This window comes from Eptesicus fuscus, chromosome 1, assembly GCF_027574615.1.
Source record: "Eptesicus fuscus isolate TK198812 chromosome 1, DD_ASM_mEF_20220401, whole genome shotgun sequence".
Classification (NCBI taxonomy): domain Eukaryota; kingdom Metazoa; phylum Chordata; class Mammalia; order Chiroptera; family Vespertilionidae; genus Eptesicus; species Eptesicus fuscus.
Genome location: NC_072473.1, coordinates 78,404,184 through 78,426,960, shown reverse-complemented (window position 1 = coordinate 78,426,960; position 22,777 = coordinate 78,404,184). Strand labels below are relative to the sequence as shown.

At 46.4% G+C, this 22,777-nt stretch overlaps 1 pseudogene; it reads left to right on the top strand.

Annotated features, from left to right (window-relative positions):
- Positions 1–15,034: 15,034 nt before the first annotated feature.
- On the top strand, positions 15,035–15,392 carry LOC103299462 (40S ribosomal protein S20-like; annotated as a pseudogene).
- Positions 15,393–22,777: the final 7,385 nt, after the last annotated feature.

The following is a 22,777-nucleotide window of genomic DNA, read 5'->3' as shown; positions in this document are numbered from 1 at the left end:
AAAGTTACATACAAGGGAACTGCCATTAGATTATCAAATGATTTCTCAACAGAAACACATCAGGCCAGAAAAGAATGGAAGGAAATCTACAAAGTGATGCAAACCAAGGATCCGAATCCAAGCATATTCTATCCAGCAAGGTTATCATTCAAAATTGAAGGGAAAATAAGGAGCTTCACAGACAAAAAAAGGCTAAGGGAGTTTATCACTACCAACCCAGGAATGCAAGAAATGCTAAAGGGAATGCTGTAAAAAGAAGAAATAAAAAGGTAAGAAGAAACACAGCCTCAAAAAATAAAAATGGCTACAAACAAGTACTTTTCAATAATAACTTTAAACCTATAGAGACTAAATGCTCCAATCAAAAGACATCGAGTGGCTGAATGGGTAAAAAAAACACGACCCATATATAAGCTGTCTATAAGAGACCCACCTGAGAAAAAAGGACTCATACAGATTGAAAGTGAAGGGATGGAAAAACATCTTTCAGGCAAATGGAAATGAAAAAAAGCTGGGGTAGCAGTACCTATATCTGACAAAATAGACCTCAAAGTAAAGGCCATAATAAGAGATAAGGAATGCCACTTCATAATAATAAAGGGATAGATATAAGAGGATATAACCCTGATAAACATATATACACCCAATGCAGGAGAACTTAAATACATAAAAAAAAAAAAACCTCCTGGAAGATATCAAGGGAGAGATCGACAACAATACAATCATAGTAGGAGACTTTAATACACCACTGACATCACAGGATAAATCATCTAGACAGAAATCAGCAAAGAAACAGAAATTCTAAATGACTCACTAGATCAGATGGACCTAATTGACATCTTCAGAGCATTTCACCACAAAGCGACAGAATATACATTCTTCTCAAGTGCACATGGGACATTTTAAAAAAATAGACCACATATTGGGTCACAAACAAAGTCTCCCCAAATTCAAAAAGATTGAAATCATATCAAGCATTTTATCAGACCACAATGGCATAATATTAGAAATAAACTACAATAAAAACATTCCACAAAATTCAAACACTTGGAAACTGAATAGCATGCTATTAAACAATGATTGGGTTAATAATGAGATTAAAGAAGGAATTAAAAACATCCTCGAGACTAATGACAATGAAAACACAACAATGCAAATGCTATGGGACACAATGAAAGCAGTCCTGAGAGGAAAATTTATAGCTCTACAGGCCTACCACAAAAAAATAAGAAAAAATGGTAATAAATCATCTAACTCAACAACTCAAAGAATTAGAAAGGGAGCAACAAGAAAAGCCCATAGTGAGCAGAAGGAAGGAAATAATAAAGATCAGAGCAGAAATGAATGACATAGAAACAAAAAAAAAAATAATACAAAAGATCAACAAAACCAAGAGCTGGTTCTTTGAAAGGATAAACAAGATTGATGAACCTCTAGCTAGGCTCACCAAGAAGCAAAGAGAGAGGACCCAAATAAACAAAATCAGAAATGAAAGAAGTGAAATAACAACAGACCTCACCGAAATACAAAGGATTGTTATAAAATTCTACGAACAACTTTATTCCAACAAACTGGACAACCTGGAGGAAACGGACATATTCCTAGAAAAATATAACCTTCCAAAACTCAATCAGGAAGAATCGAAACAGCTCAATAAGCCAATAATTATGGAAGAAATTGAAACAGTCATCAAAAGGCTTCCAGCAAACAAAAGCCCAGTGCCAGATGGCTTCACAGGGGAGTTTTCCCAAACATTCAAGGAAGAATTAAAACCTATCCTCCTCAGACTATCCCAAAAAATTCAAGAGGAAGGAACACTTCCAAGCTCCTTCTATGAAGCCAGTATCACTCTAATATAAAACCAGATAAAGATTATACAATGAAAGAGAATTATAGGCCAATATCCCTCATGAACATAGATGCCAAAATCCTCAATAAAATTCTAGCAAATCGGATCCAGCAGTACATCAGAAAGATCATACACTATGACCAAGTAGGAGTTATCCCAGGGATGCAAGGATGGTACAATATTCGCAAATCAATAAATGTGATACTTCACATAAACAAATTGAGAGGTAAAAATCACATAGTCATATCAATTGACGCAGAAAAAGCATTTGACAAAAGCCAATACCCTTTATTGATAAAAACTCTCAGCAAGGTGGGAATAGAAGGATCATACCTCAACATAATAAAAGCCATATATGACAAACCCACAGCCAACATCATACTTAATAGACAAAAACTAAAACCATTTCCCCTAAGACAGGAACAAGACAGAGATGCCCACTCTCACCACTCCTGTTCAACATAGTGCTGGAAGTACTAGCCATTGCAATCAGACAAGAAGAAGAAATAAAAGGCATCCAAATTGGAAAAGAATTAAAGCTGTATTTGCAGATGACATGATACTGTACATAGAGAACCCTAAAGACTCCATCAAAAAATTATTAGATTTTGCTGAAACCGGTTTGGCTCAGTGGATAGAGCGTCAGCCTGCGGACTCAAGGGTCCCAGGTTCGATTCCGGTCAAGGGCATGTACCTTGGTTGCGGGCACATCCCCAGTAGGGGGTGTGCAAGAGGCAGCTGATTGATGTTTCTCTCTCATCTATGTTTCTAACTCTCTATCCCTCTCTCTTCCTCTCTGTTAAAAATCAATAAAAATATATTTAAGAAATTATTAGATTTAATATATCAATTCGGCAGTGTAGCAGGATACAAAATTAATGCCAGGAAATCTATGGCATTTCTATACATCAATAATGAACTTACAGAAAGAGAGACTAAAAAAGCAATTCAATTTACCATCGCACCAAAATATTAAGATACCTAGGAATAAACTTAACTAAAGAGGTAAAAGACCTACATGCAGAAAACAACACAACACTGAAAAAAGAGATAGAGGAAGAAATAAATAGATGGAAGAACAAACCATGTACATGGATTGATAGAATCAACATCATCAAAATGTCCATACTACCCAAAGCAATCAATAAATTCAATGCACTTCCCATTAAAATACCAATGGCATATTACAGAGTCCTAGAACGAACTTTCCAAAAATTCACCTGGAATAAAAAAAGACCCCAAATACCTACAGCAATCCTGAGATAGAAGAACAAAGTAGGAGGGATCTCAATACCAGATATCAAGCTGTATTACAAAGCCACTGTTCTCAAAACTGCCTGGTATTGGCACAAGAACAGACATATAGACCAACGGAATAGAATAGAGAATCCAGAAATCAACCCAAACCGCTATGCTTAATTAATATTTGACAAAGGAGTCATGAACATACAATGGAGTCAAGACAGTCTCTTCAACAAATGGTGTTGGGAAAATTGGACAGATACATGCAAAAAAATGAAACTAGACCACCAACTTACACCATACACAAAAATAAATTCAAAATGGATAAAGGATTTAAACATAATATGGGAAACCATAAAAATACTAGAGGAATCTATAGGCAGAAAAATCTCTGACATATGCCAAGGCAATTACTTCACTGATACTGCTCCTAGAGCAATGGAAACTAAAGAGAAAATAAACAAATGGGACTACATAAAAATAAAAACTTTTGTACAGCAAAGGAAACCATCAATAAAACAACAAGACGCTCACTGCATGGGAGAACATATTTGCCAATGATATCAATGATAAGGGTTTAATTTCCAACATTTACAGGGAACTCATGCAGCTTAACAAAAAGAAGATAAACAACCCAATCAAAAATGGGCAACTGATCTAAATAGACACTTTTCAAAAGACAGAAGGAAGGCCAAGAGACATATGAAAACCTGCTCAAAGTCACTAATCATCAGAGAGATGCAAATAAAAACAACAATGCGGTACCATCTCACACCTGTCAGAATGTCTATTATCAACAAGTGAACAAGTGACAAGTGCTGGCGAGGATGCGGAGAAAAAGGAACCCTCGTGCACTACTGGTAGGAATGCAGACTGGTGCAGCCACTTTGGAGAACAGTATGGAGTTTCCTCAAAAAACTAAAAATGGAACTCCCATTTGACCCAGTGATCCCACTTCTAGGAATATATCACAAGAAACTAGAAACATCAATCAGAAAGGATATATGCACCCCTATGTTCATAGCAGCACAATTCACTATAGCTAAGATTTGGAAACAGCCTAAGTGCCCATCAGCAGATGAGTGGATTAAAAAACTGTGGTACATCTACACAATAGAATACTATGCTGTGGTAAAAAAGAAGGAGCTCTTACCATTTGCAACAACATGGATGGAAATGGAGAACATTATGCTTAGTGAAATAAGCCAGGCAGAGAAAGATAAATATCACATGATCTCACTCATTTGTGGAATATAATGTACAACATAAACTGATGGGGGAAAAAATAGATCCAGAGACTGAGAAACATCAATCAGAACATCAAATCTCAGGGAAGAAATTGTGAGGTAACCAGAAACCCAAGAATGCCTGAGAACGTCTTTCTAGCCATACTAGCAATCATCAGCTGTACGTAATATTACCTGGGGCAAATGGGGAAGTATTTTGGTCTTATGCTCCTGACCCATCATGGGTAAGACCCCTTACATGGGCTGATCCTTTGCCTAATGTAGTCACCAATAATACCAAACACCTTGGTCATCCAGGAGGACCATGGGTGGGGCAAGAAAGTATAATTACACAGGGGTCTCCACCCAGCTTCCCTTTTGTATGACACAAAATCAAACCACTGCCCCTTTGTGTGTACAATTAAAGAGAGGTTTCTGGCTAGTGTGGACACCAAATAAAGGTTGTCACTACTATCACTACTTGCCCCTGTGAGAGGTGCAGAAAATGTAACTAAGACCTTGTCTATACAAAAAGAAATAGTCAGCCAGTTTGAAATGGAATTGCCATGGCCTATTGCAGTGGTGGGCAACCTTTTGAGCTTGGTGTGTCAAACTTTGCTAAAAAACTGAGCGTAACTCGGGTAGTGTCACTTTGAGGAAAAAACTAACTCCAAGCCTCTAGTCGCAAATGTTTCATCCTCGGCATGCGGCCACGTGTCATCAGAAATGGCTACGCGTGTCAGTGCTGACACCTGTGTCATAGGTTTGCCATCACTAGCCTAGAGCAAAGAATATCCTTACATGATATTATTCTACAATGTCATTATAATTTTTCCCATATTTGTGTTACCCCCATTACCTATAATAGTACCACAAATCCTTGGTCATCAATAAAAAAATCACCTTTTTGGTGCTTGGAGACAAAGGTAACCCACCTCTTGATATTTTAGAATTACAACAGCATAATATACAAAAAAAAAAAGAAAGAAAAGAAAAAGAATGCAGAAAAATAATAAGAGCCTGTAAGAGATATGGGACACCATCAAATGAACCAACATACAGAATAACAAACATCCCAGAAAGTAAAGGGAGAGACAAAAGGGCAGAAAAAAATATTTGAAGAAATAATGGCCAAAAACTACCAAAATTTTATAAAATTAATCTGCAAATCCAAAGAGCACAATGAAATCCAAATAGAAACAATTCAAAGTGGATATCACCAAGATATATTATAATCCAACTGTCAAAAGTTAAATACAAGGAGACTATTCAAAGCAGCAAGATAGAAGCAATTCACCATGTACAGAGGATCCTCCATAATATTACTTGCCGTTACCCATCAAAAACAAGAGGCTAGAACAACAACAAAAAAACCCACTATTAAACAAGTATTCTATTTTTGTAGGACTATCCTTCAAAGATAAATGAGAAATAAAGATATCACCAGATAAACAATCACTGAGATAATTCATCATAAGCAAACCATCACATTAGAAATACTAAAAGGAGTCCATCAGGCTGAAATGAAAAGACACTGGACATTAATTCAAATCCACATGAATAAAGAAAAGTAGTACAGGTAACTGTATAGGTAAATAGAAAATATACTATAGGACATGTATGTAATAACTTAATCAATAAATGAAATTTTTTAAAAAGAAAATACACTATAAATATATTTTTTGTTTATAACTTTTTTCTCTTAATTTAAAGAACACCTGCATAAAGCAATAGTTATAAATATGTGTTGATGGGTATATAATGTATATAAATGTAATTTAGATGATAATAGAGCAAATTCTCTGTGCACTGTTGAAATTGAGTTGCCTGTTATCTTAACTAGATGATTATAATTTAAGATATTAATTGTAATCCACAAGGGAAACAATAAGAAAATAATTCCATAAAATAGAGTGAAAAGAGACAAAGGAAAAAACATGGCATTTAACACAAAAGATAGAAGTGATGGAGGAATAGAGGAACAAAATGTCATAGTATATAGAAAACAAATAATAACATGGAAGTCGCAAATCTTACATTATCAGTAATTTCATTAAACAATACAACCAAAAGGAAGAGTCTGGCAGAATGGATATACAATTATGATTAATCTATATGCTGTCTGTAATAGACAGACTTTAGATTTAAATAAAGATTTAATGTAAAGAGATGGAAAAAATATACCATGCAAACATTTAGCAACAGAGAGATGGAGTGGCTGTACTGATATCAAACAAAATAGACTTTTAAGACAAAATTTGTTACTATAGACACAGAAGGATATTTCATCAAGATAAAAGGGTGGATCTATACAAAGATAAAACAATTACATATATTTATATGCATATAATCTACTTATATATAACATCAGAGTCTCAAAATACATGAAGCAAAATATGACAGAAATAATTTGATGAATAAGAAATTCAATAATGAGACTTGGAGACTTGAATATCCTATTTTCAATAGGAATAGTACTACTAGTCAAAATATTAACAAGAAAATGGAAAACTTAGTCCTGGCTGGATAGCTCAATTGGTTGGAGCTTCATCCCCATATGCCAAGTTTGCGGGTTTAATATGTGGTCAGGGCACATACAAGAAATAACCAATGAATGCATACATAAGTGGAAAAACAAATCTCTCTCTCTCTCTCTCTCTCTCTCTCTCTCTCTCTCTCTCTTTCTCTCTCTCTCCTCAAATCAATAAATAAAAAGGAAGAAAATTAAAGATTTGAACATTATAAATCAACTAGACCCAATAGACTTCTATAGAATGCGCTGCCCAACATGAAATACACATTATTCTAAAGAGCACATGGAACAATATTACAGGGTGGAGGGAGAGAGCAAAAAAGAAAAGAGAGAGAGAACTCATAGAGATGGACAACAGTGTGGTGATTACAGGGGTGGGTGTGGGGAGGAGGGTGAGTGGAGGTGGAAGAGAGCGTAGAGGGGATAAATGGTGACAAGGAAAAAAAAGTCTTGATAAATTTTAAAAGACTAAAATCATACTAAGTCTGTTCTCTGACCACATCAGAATGAAATTAGTGGCAAGAATGTTCCCTAAATAACCAATGGGTATGTGAAGAAATAAGGTAAATTAGAAAATACTTTTTTTTTTTTAATTTCTTTATTGATTAAGGTGTCACATATTTGTCCTCATCCCCCCATTCCCATCCCACCCCTCTCCCCACGCAAGCCCCAATCCCCGGTTGAACTTAACCGTTGGATAGGCTTATATGCATGCATACAGGTCCTTTGGTTGAATTCTCCCCCTCCCCCTCCCTCCCCCTACCCTCTTCTATCCTCCCTCTGAGGCCCGATAGTCCGATCGATGCCTCCTTGCTTCTGGTTCTGTTCTTGTTCCTCAGTCTATGTTGTTCATCATTTCCTCTAGATGAACGAGATCATATGTCACTAGATATATACTAATAGGAACTGAATGTGAGACGAGCAATAATATTTATGCTGACAGGCAAATGAATCAATCTGTAGTGAGCTTCCCCCTGGACCAACAGTTCTTTTGAGACCCAATTTCGATGTCCAGTAGTTCCTTATGTGTACATGTCAGCACTGACCCCTCAGCTCTGGATGGTGGACAAATGGTGGTAACGGAGGTCCGACTCCCTCTGGTTTGGTCTCGGCCGAACCCAGGGGCACGGCGTCACCCGGACTAAGGGGCACGTGGCCTCACCCATACCCAAGGGGCGCGTGTTCTCACCTGGGCCTGGGACCCAGGCTCACCCGGATGGATCCAGGGGCGCACGGCCTCACCCGGACCCAGGATCTGGCTTCACCCGTACCCAGGGACGCTTGGCCTCTCCCAGACCCAGGGCCACTTGGGCTCACCCGGGCCTAGGTGCACGAGGCCTCACCCAGATCCAGGGACACATGGTCTCACCCGGACCCAGGGACGCTTAGCCTCACCCAGACCCAGGGGCACGTGGCCTCACCCGGGCCTAGGTGCACGAGGCCTCATCCGGATCCAGGGACACATGGTCTCACCCGGACCCAGGGACGCTTGGCCTCTCCCAGACCCAGGGCCACTTGGGCTCACCCGGTCCTAGGTGCACGAGGCCTCATCCGGATCCAGGGACGCATGGTCTCACCCAGACCCAGGGACGCTTGGCCTCTCCCAGACCCAGGGCCACTTGGGCTCACCCGGGCCTAGGTGCACGAGGCCTCACCCGGATCCTGGGACACCTGGTCTCACCCGGACCCAGGGATGCTTGGCCTCTCCCAGACCCAGGGCCACTTGGGCTCACCCGGGCCTAGGTGCACGAGGCCTCACCCAGATCCAGGGACGCAAGGTCTCACCCGGACCCAGGGACGCTTGGCCTCTCCCCGACCCAGGGCCACTTGGGCTCACCCGGGCCTAGGTGCACGAGGCCTCACCCGGATCCAGGGACACACGGTCTCACCCAGACCCAGGAACGTTTGGCCACTCCCAGACCCAGGGCCACTTGGGCTCACCCGGGCCGAGGTGCACGAGGCCTCACCCAGATCCAGGGACACATGGTCTCACCCGGACCCAGGGACGCTTAGCCTCTCCCAGACCCAGGGGCACGTGGCCTCACCCGGGCCTAGGTGCACGAGGCCTCATCCGGATCCAGGGACACATGGTCTCACCCAGACCCAGGGACGCTTGGCCTCTCCCAGACCCAGGGCCACTTGGGCTCACCCGGGCCTAGGTGCACGAGGCCTCATCCGGATCCAGGGACGCATGGTCTCACCCGGACCCAGGGACGCTTGGCCTCTCCCAGACCCAGGGCCACTTGGGCTCACCCGGGCCTAGGTGCACGAGGCCTCACCCGGATCCTGGGACACATGGTCTCACCCGGACCCAGGGATGCTTGGCCTCTCCCAGACCCAGGGCCACTTGGGCTCACCCGGGCCTAGGTGCACGAGGCCTCACCCGGATCCAGGGACGCATGGTCTCACCCGGACCCAGGGATGCTTGGCCTCTCCCCGACCCAGGGCCACTTGGGCTCACCCGGGCCTAGGTGCACGAGGCCTCACCCGGATCCAGGGACACACGGTCTCACCCAGACCCAGGCACGTTTGGCCACTCCCAGACCCAGGGCCACTTGGGCTCACCCGGGCCTAGGTGCACGAGGCCTCATCCGGATCCAGGGACGCATGGTCTCACCCGGACCCAGGGGCGCTTGGCCTCTCCCAGACCCAGGGCCACTTGGGCTCACCCGGGCCTAGGTGCACGAGGCCTCACCCGGATCCTGGGACACCTGGTCTCACCCGGACCCAGGGACGCTTGGCCTCTCCCAGACCCAGGGCCACTTGGGCTCACCCGGGCCTAGGTGCACGAGGCCTCACCCGGGTCCAGGGACGCATGGTCTCACCCGGACCCAGAGACGCTTGGCCTCTCCCAGACCCAGGGCCACTTGGGCTCACCCGGGCCTAGGTGCACGAGGCCTCATCCGGATCCAGGGACGCATGGTCTCTCCCGGACCCAGGGGCGCTTGGCCTCCCCCAGACCCAGGGCCACTTGGGCTCACCCGGGCCTAGGTGCACGAGGCCTCACCCAGATCCAGGGACACATGGTCTCACCCGGACCCAGGGGCGCGTGGCCTCTCCCCGACCCAGGGCCACTTGGGCTCACCCGGGCCTAGGTGCACGAGGCCTCACCCAGATCCAGGGACACATGGTCTCACCCGGACCCAGGGACGCGTGGCCTCTCCCAGACCCAGGGCCACTTGGGCTCACCCGGGCCTAGGTGCACGAGGCCTCACCCAGATCCAGGGACACATGGTCTCACCCGGACCCAGGGATGCTTGGCCTCTCCCAGACCCAGGGCCACTTGGGCTCACCCGGGCCGAGGTGCACGAGGCCTCACCCGGATCCAGGGACGCAAGGTCTCACCCGGACCCAGGGACGCTTGGCCTCTCCCCGACCCAGGGCCACTTGGGCTCACCCGGGCCTAGGTGCACGAGGCCTCACCCGGATCCAGGGACACACGGTCTCACCCAGACCCAGGAACGTTTGGCCACTCCCAGACCCAGGGCCACTTGGGCTCACCCGGGCCTAGGTGCACGAGGCCTCACCCAGATCCAGGGACACATGGTCTCACCCGGACCCAGGGACGCTTAGCCTCTCCCAGACCCAGGGGCACGTGGCCTCACCCGGGCCTAGGTGCACGAGGCCTCATCCGGATCCAGGGACACATGGTCTCACCCAGACCCAGGGACGCTTGGCCTCTCCCAGACCCAGGGCCACTTGGGCTCACCCGGGCCTAGGTGCACGAGGCCTCATCCGGATCCAGGGACGCATGGTCTCACCCGGACCCAGGGACGCTTGGCCTCTCCCAGACCCAGGGCCACTTGGGCTCACCCGGGCCTAGGTGCACGAGGCCTCACCCGGATCCAGGGACACATGGTCTCACCCGGACCCAGGGATGCTTGGCCTCTCCCAGACCCAGGGCCACTTGGGCTCACCCGGGCCTAGGTGCACGAGGCCTCACCCGGATCCAGGGACGCATGGTCTCACCCGGACCCAGGGATGCTTGGCCTCTCCCCGACCCAGGGCCACTTGGGCTCACCCGGGCCTAGGTGCACGAGGCCTCACCCGGATCCAGGGACACACGGTCTCACCCAGACCCAGGAACGTTTGGCCACTCCCAGACCCAGGGCCACTTGGGCTCACCCGGGCCTAGGTGCACGAGGCCTCATCCGGATCCAGGGACGCATGGTCTCACCCGGACCCAGGGACGCTTGGCCTCTCCCAGACCCAGGGCCACTTGGGCTCACCCGGGCCTAGGTGCACGAGGCCTCACCCGGATCCTGGGACACCTGGTCTCACCCGGACCCAGGGACGCTTGGCCTCTCCCAGACCCAGGGCCACTTGGGCTCACCCGGGCCTAGGTGCACGAGGCCTCACCCGGGTCCAGGGACGCATGGTCTCACCCGGACCCAGAGACGCTTGGCCTCTCCCAGACCCAGGGCCACTTGGGCTCACCCGGGCCTAGGTGCACGAGGCCTCATCCGGATCCAGGGACGCATGGTCTCTCCCGGACCCAGGGGCGCTTGGCCTCCCCCAGACCCAGGGCCACTTGGGCTCACCCGGGCCTAGGTGCACGAGGCCTCATCCGGATCCAGGGACGCATGGTCTCTCCCGGACCCAGGGGCGCTTGGCCTCCCCCAGACCCAGGGCCACTTGGGCTCACCCGGGCCTAGGTGCACGAGGCCTCACCCAGATCCAGGGACACATGGTCTCACCCGGACCCAGGGGCGCTTGGCCTCCCCCAGACCCAGGGCCACTTGGGCTCACCCGGGCCTAGGTGCACGAGGCCTCACCCAGATCCAGGGACACATGGTCTCACCCGGACCCAGGGACGCTTAGCCTCTCCCAGACCCAGGGGCACGTGGCCTCACCCGGGCCTAGGTGCACGAGGCCTCATCCGGATCCAGGGACACATGGTCTCACCCGGACCCAGGGACGCTTGGCCTCTCCCAGACCCAGGGCCACTTGGGCTCACCCGGTCCTAGGTGCACGAGGCCTCATCCGGATCCAGGGACGCATGGTCTCACCCAGACCCAGGGACGCTTGGCCTCCCCCAGACCCAGGGCCATTTGGGCTCACCCGGGCCTAGGTGCACGAGGCCTCACCCGGATCCTGGGACACCTGGTCTCACCCGGACCCAGGGATGCTTGGCCTCTCCCAGACCCAGGGCCACTTGGGCTCACCCGGGCCTAGGTGCACGAGGCCTCACCCGGATCCAGGGACACATGGTCTCGCCTGGACCCAGGGGTGTGTGGGCTCTCCCAGACCCAGGGGCGCTTGGCCTCGCCCGGGCACGGGATCCAGCGTCATCCGGATCCAGGGGCACTTGGCCTCACCCGGACCCGGAGTCCGGCCTCACCTGGACCCAGGGGCATGTGGCCTCACCTAGACCCAGGGACGTGAGGCCTCACTTATACCCAGAGGCGTGTGACCACACCCGAGCCCAGAGGCGCGCAACCCTGCCGGCACCCGAGTCTCAGCGGGGCCCCGTCTTCCCGATCCCAATTCCTGCCGGTCAATCCCCCCTCAGCAATTCCCCTGGCCATCCTTCCAGAGCTCCAGTATGGCTGCTTCAGAACTCGTCGGGCGGCGGCTCGGCGAAGCTCCGGTGCACCCGGTGCATGGCGGTGGGCCAGTCTGGCGTCGCTGCGTCGGCCCTTGGGTCTGCATCGGTGGCTGGTCGCCGAGCATGCGCACCTGGCCGCTTCCGGGGCGTTGAGATTCTTGACGGACTCAGAGGTCAGCAAGCGCGGAGTCTCCCACCCCATGTCTCATAGGGGTTCGTCTGTCCGTGCTTGGCTGCCAGTGGAGCCGTCCCCTCAGCCGGAGACCGCCGGGGGATCTGCGCCGAGCACGTTCCAGGCCGCTGTTGTATCGCCTGAGCCTTAGTTCTTTTGTGTCGCCTGAGCCGTAGTTCTTAAAGTGTGGTCTTTGGGTCACCAGCATCAGCATCATCCCACATACCCCTCTTTTATTCTAGTTGTAGAGCATCTACTCAGCCAGCCCTATGGTGGTCTTGGATGGTGTCTGCTCTGCTCTCTTGTCGTAGTCTCAAAGTTGTTGTGGTAGGCAACAATCAGGCTTCCGCCCTATGCCTCCATCTTGGTCCTCCTTTGTATAGTTAAGTCTTGATTGTTGTTGGTGTCACTGGGGGGGCTCTCTTTGTTTATAAAGGAAGAGTTGCTGTGCAGGAGACACGTTTATGGGCCGGGTCTTGGTGCAGCAAAGCTTTGGCGCTCACTGAATATTCCCGTTGAATGTGTCCCTTATGCACGTGGTTGAAATCTGGTGTCATCTCCCACAGACCACCAGATGCCCTCGTTTCTGGGTCTCCAATGGGGTGTAGATCAGCTACTGCCTTAGGCACTCAGCAAGGGTTACAGCAAAAACTGTAGTTTCTTCCTCCTGTCTGAGTGGCCCTGGAGCAGTCCGACTAGAACAGCAGATCATCTGGTCCGCTGCCAGAGGGCAGGCCACCCACATGCATAAGCCGTTGCTTGGGGCGCAGGTGTGCCTGCAAGATTTGCGGGGCAGGTCTTCAAAACGTGCGGGGCGGGTCCCAGGGCGGGGCGGGGTCTCAGGGCGCCCACAGGCCATGGTGCGGCGAGCCAAGATGGCTGTGAGTCTGGTCCTTCTGCCTTCCACGTATCTAAGTCCCCTCGTTCCGCACTCCAGCGCAGCAAACACTGATTGCTGGGCGCACCTCCGCAAGAGTCCCGCCTCTCCCCGCAGGCATCTGGGTCTCCCGGGGTTCGCCAGAAGATGGGTTTCAGGGTGATGGAGAGCCAATCTCCCCTAGGTTTGGAACAAAAGCCCCTCTCCCCCGCCACCAGCCTGACCCACGCACCTCCACACCTCATCCCCTCCGATTTCGCTGGGTGCGAGGCAACAGAACAGCCCCTAACCTCCGCCGCCATCTTTTTCATACTTCCCAATCTGTACCTCTTAATCCCTTCATTTCAGTCAACTCTACTGAAGTCTAGCGCCGCTGGGAGGTGCACGGAAAGGGCGCCCGGGCCTCCATCCAGTGCGCGGTGCGCGCGTCCCGTGGAACCAGGCGCGCGAGGGTTGCGCGGCTGGGATGGGCGCTGGGCGGCCGCCGAGCTCCAGGCACCGCCATCGCCGCGTTCCGGACGTCGCCGCCGCGGCGTCCCCCCAATTTATACTTCTTAATCCCGTGAAATCAGTCAACTCTACGGAAGTCTAGCGCCGCAGGGAGGTGCACGGAGAGGGCGCCCGGGCTTCCGTCCGGTGCGCGGTGCGCGCGTCCCGCGGAACCAGGCGCGCGAGGGTCGCGTGGCTGGGACGGGCGCTGGGCGGCCGCCGAGCTCCAGGCACCGCCATCGCCGCGTTCCGGACGTCGCCGCCGCGGCGTCCCCCCAATTTATACTTCTTAATCCCTTGAATTCAGTCAACTCTACTGAAGTCTAGCGCCGCCGGGAGGTGCATGGAGAGGGCGCCCGGGCCTCCGTCCGGTGCGCGGGGGGCTGCGCGGCGGGGACGGGTGCTGGGAGGCCGCCGGGCTCCGGGCGCCGCCGCTGCGGCGGCGTCCCCAGCGTCCCGGGCCAGGTGGCCTGCGGGGGCGGCAGAGTTGCGAAAGTGAGTGAGTTTCCCAGGGTTTCGCCCGGAATGGGGTTCAGTGCAATCGGAGCCGGTGCTCAGTGCACTCCGGAGCCTTTATCTCCTTCCTGCCAGTGAACTCCGGCCAGGTCATCAGCCGCCCCCTCCTCTCCGGTTCCATCCTCCCCGCAGGCGCGTGTGCTCCTGTCTCCGCCCGTTTCTCCATACCTCAGGTTTTTACGGCTTCCCCGACTGTCCCCGTGGCCTTCTCCTTCTCCCCAGCTGTGGGTATTTCAGTCCGCCAGCTCTCCTGTGGTTCTGGACGATGTCCGTTCTGACCTCTAGTTGTATTTTTGAAATTGTTGTGCCCGGCTGCAGGTTAGGTGTTTAACCTATGCCGCCATCTTGGTTTTCTAGAAAATACTTCTTGCATCCCAGTTAAAAAAAGAGATAAAATACTTCAAAATTAATGGAAGCAAAACCACAACATATTTAAACTTACAGGCTCTTTGAGGAAGACACAGTTGCAGCTGCAGCAGAGCTCCATCCTGCCTACTCCTCCTCCTGATTCACTGCTGTTTGCAACTCACCACTGTTCGCTCTTACCACAGAACAAGTTGGTCAGAAAGCTGCACTGCAGCCATGGCTTTTAAAGATACCTGAAAGACATTGGTGGAACCAGAAGTGGTGATTCACCAAATTAGAATTACCCTAACCAGCCACCAAGTAAAATCTTTGTAGAAGGTGTGCGCTGACTTGATCAGTGGAGCAAACAAAAAGAATCACAAAGTGAAAGGATCAGTTCAGATGCTTGTGAAGACTCTGAGAATCACTATAAGAAAAACTCCCTGTGTGGAGGGTTCTAAGACTTAAGGATAGGTTTCTGATGTGGATCCAGAAGCAATTCATTGATTTGCACAGTCCTGAGATTGTTAAGCAGATTACTTTCATCAGTATTGAGCCAGAAGTCAAAGTTGAAGTCACCATTGCAGATGCTTAAATCAACGTTTTTAATAAATCGACTATCAGTTAAAAAAAAAAAAAACTTATAGGGTATGGCTAAAGCAGTGTTTAGAGGGAAATTTATAGTTGTAAATGTGTATATTAAAAAACATGAAAGACCTCAAAATCAACCACCTAACCTAATATTTTAAAGAAAACTACAAAAGAACAACAAATTAAATCCAAAACAATCAGAATAAAGGAAATAACAAAGATTAGAGTAAAAATCAATGAAATGGAAAGTAGGAAAAACAATATAGAAAATTAACAAAATAAAAAGTTGTTTCTTTAGAAATTAATAACAAAATTGATAAAATTTTAACTAGACAGACCATGATAAGAGAGAAGATGCAAGTGACTAAAATCAGGAATATAAGAGGGAACATTATTACTGAAATTTCAGAAATAAAATTGACTATATAAGAATACTATGAATAATTGTATGCAGGTAAATTAGACACACTACATGGAATAGACAGATTTCTGGGACACAAACTAGCAAAACTTACAAGAAGAAATAGAAAAAGGAGGGAGGCAAGATGGCGACTGGCAGGAAGGTAGGGAGGGAGAGTGTATGAGAGAGTGAGGGAGTGATAGAGGTGTGTGTGAATGTGTGTGGGGGTGTATGTGAGTGAAATAAGGACAGTTAGACCTTGCAGTTCTTCCAGGGGTCTCCCAATCCGGGCGGTCTTAGACGGCAAAACTCCGCTGCCACCGAAAACACACCGGGGAGGACACCGGCGGCACAGAGACCACGCCATCTTGAAGAACAGCACTGCTTGAAACTAGAATCCTAGCCTCGCCAACACCCAGTCTGGTCTCAGAAGCAAACCAGGACCCTACAGCCACTCAGGTAAAGACTCCAGGCACCGCAGCCGCAGATTTCTGTGAGTCAAAAAGCCAGTCCCCCTCTCCCACTACCCCCTCAGCAGCGACATAGAAACTACCAGACCCCAGCCGCACAATAGGGCTTTCTGCGCTCGCACAGCAGCCGCAGCTCTACCTGACTTTGAGCCTTGGTGTTGGACATAGGAAGTTTGTTTCCCGCGACTAGTCTCCTTGCCCAGGCAGGGAGGCAGTCCTGAATTTGAGCATAGGTGCACAACCTTGGGGAGATTATTCTCTGCGACCAGATCCTGCACCCATGCAGGGAGACAGCACTGAATTAGAGCCTGGGGATGCAAACCTGGGGAGTTTGTTTCCCATGACCAGACCCTGCACCTTAGCAGAGAGGCTGCGCTGCAATTGAACCTGGATGTGCAGACTTGGGGAGTTTGTTCCCCACGACCAGACCCTGTGCCCACACAGGGAGGCAGCACTGAATTTGAGCCTGGGTACATGGACACAGGAAGTTTGTTTTCCACAGTGCACACCCGCATGACCAGACCCCACACCCACACCAGGTGGCATTGCCATCTGACTTTGATTAAGGGCAAGCGCACACAGAAGGCTGTTTACTGTAAAGCAGAAGTGGACCTCCTGCCAACACAGTGCGACTGAGCAACCCGGTCTCCCAAGCAGATCGGGGACCCTGAATCTCCACGCAAGAGGCAGAAATGAGCACCAGTGACTAGACTCTGTTCCTCATTGCGTGTGCCTGGGATCCCCAATTCCCAGTACATTCACACTACAAGCCAGTGACTCCAATTCTTGGTGCATGTGCACACAGGGATCCAGATTCTCAGTGTGAGGTAGCACCAAGTAACAGAGACTCTGATACTCGATTCTCGGCATGGACACAGGGAGCCTCTGACTCCTGACACACAATAGGGGACTTTGATTTTTGGCACATACCAGTTGGTTCTCTATTTCAATGTGGCACAGGCCACACTAAATCCCTGATTCTAGGTGTAAACATGAGGCCACACTAAGCACCTGTGACTCTGACCCAGGGCGAGAGTGGCTCCCACCAACCTACAGCAACCGCACATCTTGGTGTCAGAGCTCTTCAGTGACACTTGGGGGGTGCAAAACTCCCACTTCACACAGACCAGGCCCCCGCAACTCGACATTTGAACATTCTGGTGATAGTCAGAATGGGGAGACAATGAAGCAATCCCCAGAGGAAAGAAAAGGAGGAATCGCCAAGAAAGGATATAAGTGAAATGGAAGCATGCAACATGACAGAAAAAGAATTCAGAGTAATGGTCATACAGTTCATACACTGGGTGGACGAGAAAAATCAACAACCTGTGCAAAAATCAGGAAGAAATGAAAAATGATATAGCTACAATCAAAAACACCATGGAAGGCTTCAACAGTAAACTAGAAGAAGCAGATGACCGAATTAGTGAGTTAGAAAATCAGGTACAGAAACAAGCCCAATTTGAACAGCTACTAGAGAAAAAAATTAAAAAGAAGGAGGAGAGCCTAAGGGAGCTTTGGGACAATGTGAAACGAAATAACATACAAGTAATAGGGCTGCCAGGAGGACAAGAAGAGCAGCAAGGATTAGAAAATTTATTTGAAGAAATAATGACAGAAAACTTCCCTGATATGGGGAAGAAAAAAGTTACTCAAGTACAGAGAGTCTGAAGCAAGATGAATCCCAAAAGACTCACACCAAGATACACCATAATTACAATGGAAAATGTTATCGACAAAGAGAGAATCTTAAAGGCTGCAAGAGAGAGACAGAGAGTTACCTACAAAGGATCCCCCATCAGATTATCAAATGATTTCTCAACAGAAACACATCAAGCTAGAATGGAATGGAAGGAGATATACAAAGTGATGCAAAGCAAGGGACTGAATCCAAGACTACTCTATCCAGCAAGACTAACAATCAAAATTGAAGGGGAAATCAGGAGCTTCACAGACAAAAAAAGGCTAAGGGAGTATATCACTACCAAGCCAGCAATGCAAGAAATGCTAAAGGGAATGCTGTAAAAAGAAGAAACAAAAAGGAAAGAAGGAACACAGCCTCAAAAAATAAAAATGGCTACAAACAAGTACTTTTCAATAATAACTTTAAATATAAATGAACTAAATGCTTCTCAAAAGACATAGAGTGGCTGAATGGATAGAAAAACATGACCCATATATATGCTGTCTACAAGAGACCCACCTCAAAACAAGGGACTCACACAAACTGAAAGTGAAGGGATGGAAAAATATCTTTCAGGAAAATGGAAATGAAAAAAAAAAGCTGGGGTAACAATACTTATATCTGACAAAATAGACCTCAAAGTGAAGGCCATAACAAGAGATAAGGAAGGCCACTTCATAATACTAAAGGGATCAATACAACAAGAGGATATAACTCTGGTAAACATATATGCACCCAATGCAGGAGCATCCAAATACATAAAAAATCTCCTGGAAGATATCAAGAGAGAGATCATCAACAGTACAATCATAGTAGGGGACTGTAATACACCACTGACATCACTGGATAAAACCTCTAGACAAAAAAATCAGCAAAGACACAACAATCCTAAATGACTCACTAGATCAGATGGACTAAATTGACATATTCAGAACATTTCACCCCAAAGCTGCGGAATATACGTTCTTCTCAAGTGCACATGGGACATTTTCAAAAATAAACCACATACTGGGTCACAAGCAATGTCTCCCCAAATTCAAGAATATTGAAATCATACCAAGCATCTTTTCAGACCACAATGGCATAATATTAGAAATAAACTACAATAAAAACAATCCAAAACACTCAAACACTTGGAAGCTGAATAGCATGTTATTAAATATTAATTGGGTTACCAATGAGATCAAAGAAGGAATTAAAAACATCCTCGAGACTAATGACAATGAAAACACAACAATGCAAATGCTATGGGACACAATGAAAGCAGTCCTGAGAGGAAAATTTATAGCTCTACAGGCCTACCTCAAAAAACAAGAAAAAATGGTAGTAAATCATCCAATGCTACAACTCAAAGAATTAGAAAGAGAGCAACAAGACAAGCCCAGAGTGAGCAGAAGGAAGGAGATAATAAAGATCAGAGCAGAAATAAATGAGATAAAGACAAAAAAAACAAAACAAAAAACACACAATAAAAAAGATCAATGAAACCAAGAGCTGGTTCTTTGAAAGGATAAACAAGATTGATGAAAGTCTACCCAGGATCACCAAGAAGCAAAGAGAGAGGACTCAAGTAAACAAAATCAGAAATGATAGAGGCGAAATAACAACAGACCCCACAGAAATACAAAGGATTGTTAAAAAATATTGTACAATCAAGAAACTAGACAACATGGAGGAAATGGACATATTCCTAGAAAAATATAACCTTCCAAAACTCAATCAGGAAGATTCTACACATCTCAATACGCCAATAACTATGGAAGAAATTGAAGCAGTCATCAAAAAGCTCCTAGCAAACAAAAACCCAGGGCCAGACGGCTTCACATGAGAGTTATACCAAACATTCAAGGAAGAACTAAAACCTATCCTCCTCAGACTATCCCAAAAAATTCAAGAGGAAGGAACACTTCCAAACTCATTCTATGAATCCAGCATCACCCTAATATCAAAACCAGATAACGACAACACAATGAAAGAGAATTACAGGCCAATATCCCTCATGAACATAGATGCCAAAATCCTCAACAAAATTCTAGCAAATCGGATCCAGCAGTACATCAGAAAGATCATACACTATGACCAAGCAGGCTTTATCCCAGGGTTGCAAGGATGGTACAATATCCGCAAGTCAATAAATGTGATACATCACATAAACAAGTTGAGGGAGAAAAATCACATAGTCATATCAATTGATGCAGAAAAAGCATTTGACAAAATCGAACACATTTTCTTGAAAAAAACTTTCAGCAAGGTGGTAATAGAAGGATCATACTTCAACATAATAAAAGCCATATATGACAAACCGACAGCCAGCATCACACTCAATGGACAAAAACTAAAACCATTTCCCCTAAGAACAAGAACAAGACAGGGATGCCCTCTCTCACCACTCCTGTTCGACATAGTACTGGAAGTACTAACCATTGCAATCAGACAAGAAGAAGAAATAAAAGGCATTTCAATTGAAAAAGAGGAAGTAAAACTGCCTTTATTTGCAGATGACATGATAATATACATAGAGATCCCTTAAAGACTCCATCAAAAAATTATTAGACTTAATAAATGAATTCGGCAAGGTAGCAGGATACAAAATTAATGCCAAGAAATCTATGGCATTTCTATACAGCAATAGTGAAATTACAGAAAGAGAGACTAAAAAAGCAATCACATTTACCATTGTACCAAAAAAATTAAGATACCTAGGAATAAACTTAACTAAGGAGGTAAAAGAACTATATGCAAAAAACTACGGGACACTGAAAAAAGAGATAGAGGAAGATATAAACAGATGGAAGAACATACCATGTTCCTGGATTGGTAGAATCAACATCATTAAAATGTCCATACTACCCAAAGCAATCTATAGATTCAGTGCAATCCCCATTAAAATACCAACGGCATATTTCACAGACCTAGAACAAACTCTCCAAAAATGTATCTGGAATAAAAAAAGACCACAAATAGCTGCAGCAATCCTGAGAAAGAAGAACATAGTAGGTGGGATATCAAATCCAGATATCAAGCTGTATTACAAAGCCATTGTTCTCAAAAGAGCCTGGTACTGGCACAAGAACAGACATATAGATCAATGGAATAGAATAGAGAACCCAGAAATCGACCCAAACCACTATGCCCAATTAATATTCAACAAAGGAGTCATGAACATACAATGGAATCAAGACAGTCTCTTCAATAAATGGCGTTGGGAAAATTGGACAGATACATGCAAAAAAATGAAACTAGACCACCAACTTACACCATACACAAAAATAAACTCAAAATGGATAAAGGACTTAAACATAAGACATAAGAAGGGAAACCATAAAAATACTAGAGGAATCCACAGGCAGCAAAATCTCAGACATATACCGAAGGAACTTTTTCACTGATACTGCTCCTAGGGCAATGGAAAATAAAGAGAAAATAAACAAATGGGACTACATAAAAATAAAAAGCCTCTGTACAGCAAAAGAAACCATCAACAAAACAACAAGAAAGACCACACTACATGCGAGAACATATTTGCCAATGTTATCACTGATAAGGGTTTAATCTCCAACATTTACAGGGAACTCATACAACTCAACAAAAGGAAGATAAACAATCCAATCAAGATATGGGCAACGGACCTAAATAGAAAAGAAGACAGAAGGAAGGCCAAGAGACATATGAAACCATGCTCAAAGTCACTACTTATCCGAGAGATGCAAATCAAAATGACAATGCGGTACCATCTCACACCTGTCAGAATGGCTATCATCAACACATCAATAAATGACAAATGTTGGCGAGGATGTGGAGAAAAAGGAACCCTTGTGCACTACTGGTGGGAATGCAGACTGGTGCAGCCACTGTGGAGAATAGTATGGAGTTTCCTCAAAAAATTAAAAATGGAATTCCCATTTGACCCAGTAATATGACTACTAGGAATATATCCCAAGAAGCTATAAACATCAATCAGAAAGGATATATGCACCCCTATGGTCATAGCAGCACAATTTACCATAGCTAAGATTTGGAAACAGCCTAAGTGCCCATCAGCAGATGAGTGGATTATAAAACTTTGGTACATCTACACAATGAAATGCTATGCTGTGGATAAAAAGGAGTTCTTACCATTTGCAACAGCATGGATAGAACTGGAGAGCATTATGCTTAGTGAAATAAGCCAGTCAGATAAAAACATAAATATCACATGATCTCACTCATTTGTGGAATATAATGAACAATAAAAACTGATGAACAAAAACAGATCCAGAGACAGGGAAGCATTGGTCAGACTATCAAACCTCAGAGGGAAGGTAGGGGAGGGTGGGGGTAAAGGGGAGAGATCAACCAAAGGACTTGTATGCATGCATATAAGCCTATCTGGTGGACGCAGACAACGGGGGGTGAGGGCAGCAGTGAGGGGGGGAAGGTAATGGGGGGATGAGGACAAATATGTAATACATTAACCAATAAAGAAATTAAAATGCAAAAATAAAAAAAGAAATAGAAGAAATGAGTAGATAGAACAAATAAAGTGATGGAAAAATAATTTTTTAAAAATCTCACAAATAAAAGCCTAAGACCAAATAACTAGTAAATTCTATCAAATGTTAAAAGAAAAAAACCAATTAACTCTAAACATTCACAGAACTTTCCACACAAAAAAGGAGTCAAAACTCCCTAACTCATTCATCAAGGCCAAAACCTTATAGATTTTAATAACCACAAGAAACCTAGCAAATCTAATTAAGCAACATATAAAAAGCACAGGACAAGATCTGGTTTCACTGGGATATTTGACCAAACCTTTAAAGATGAATTAATACCAATCATGCTCAAACTCTTCC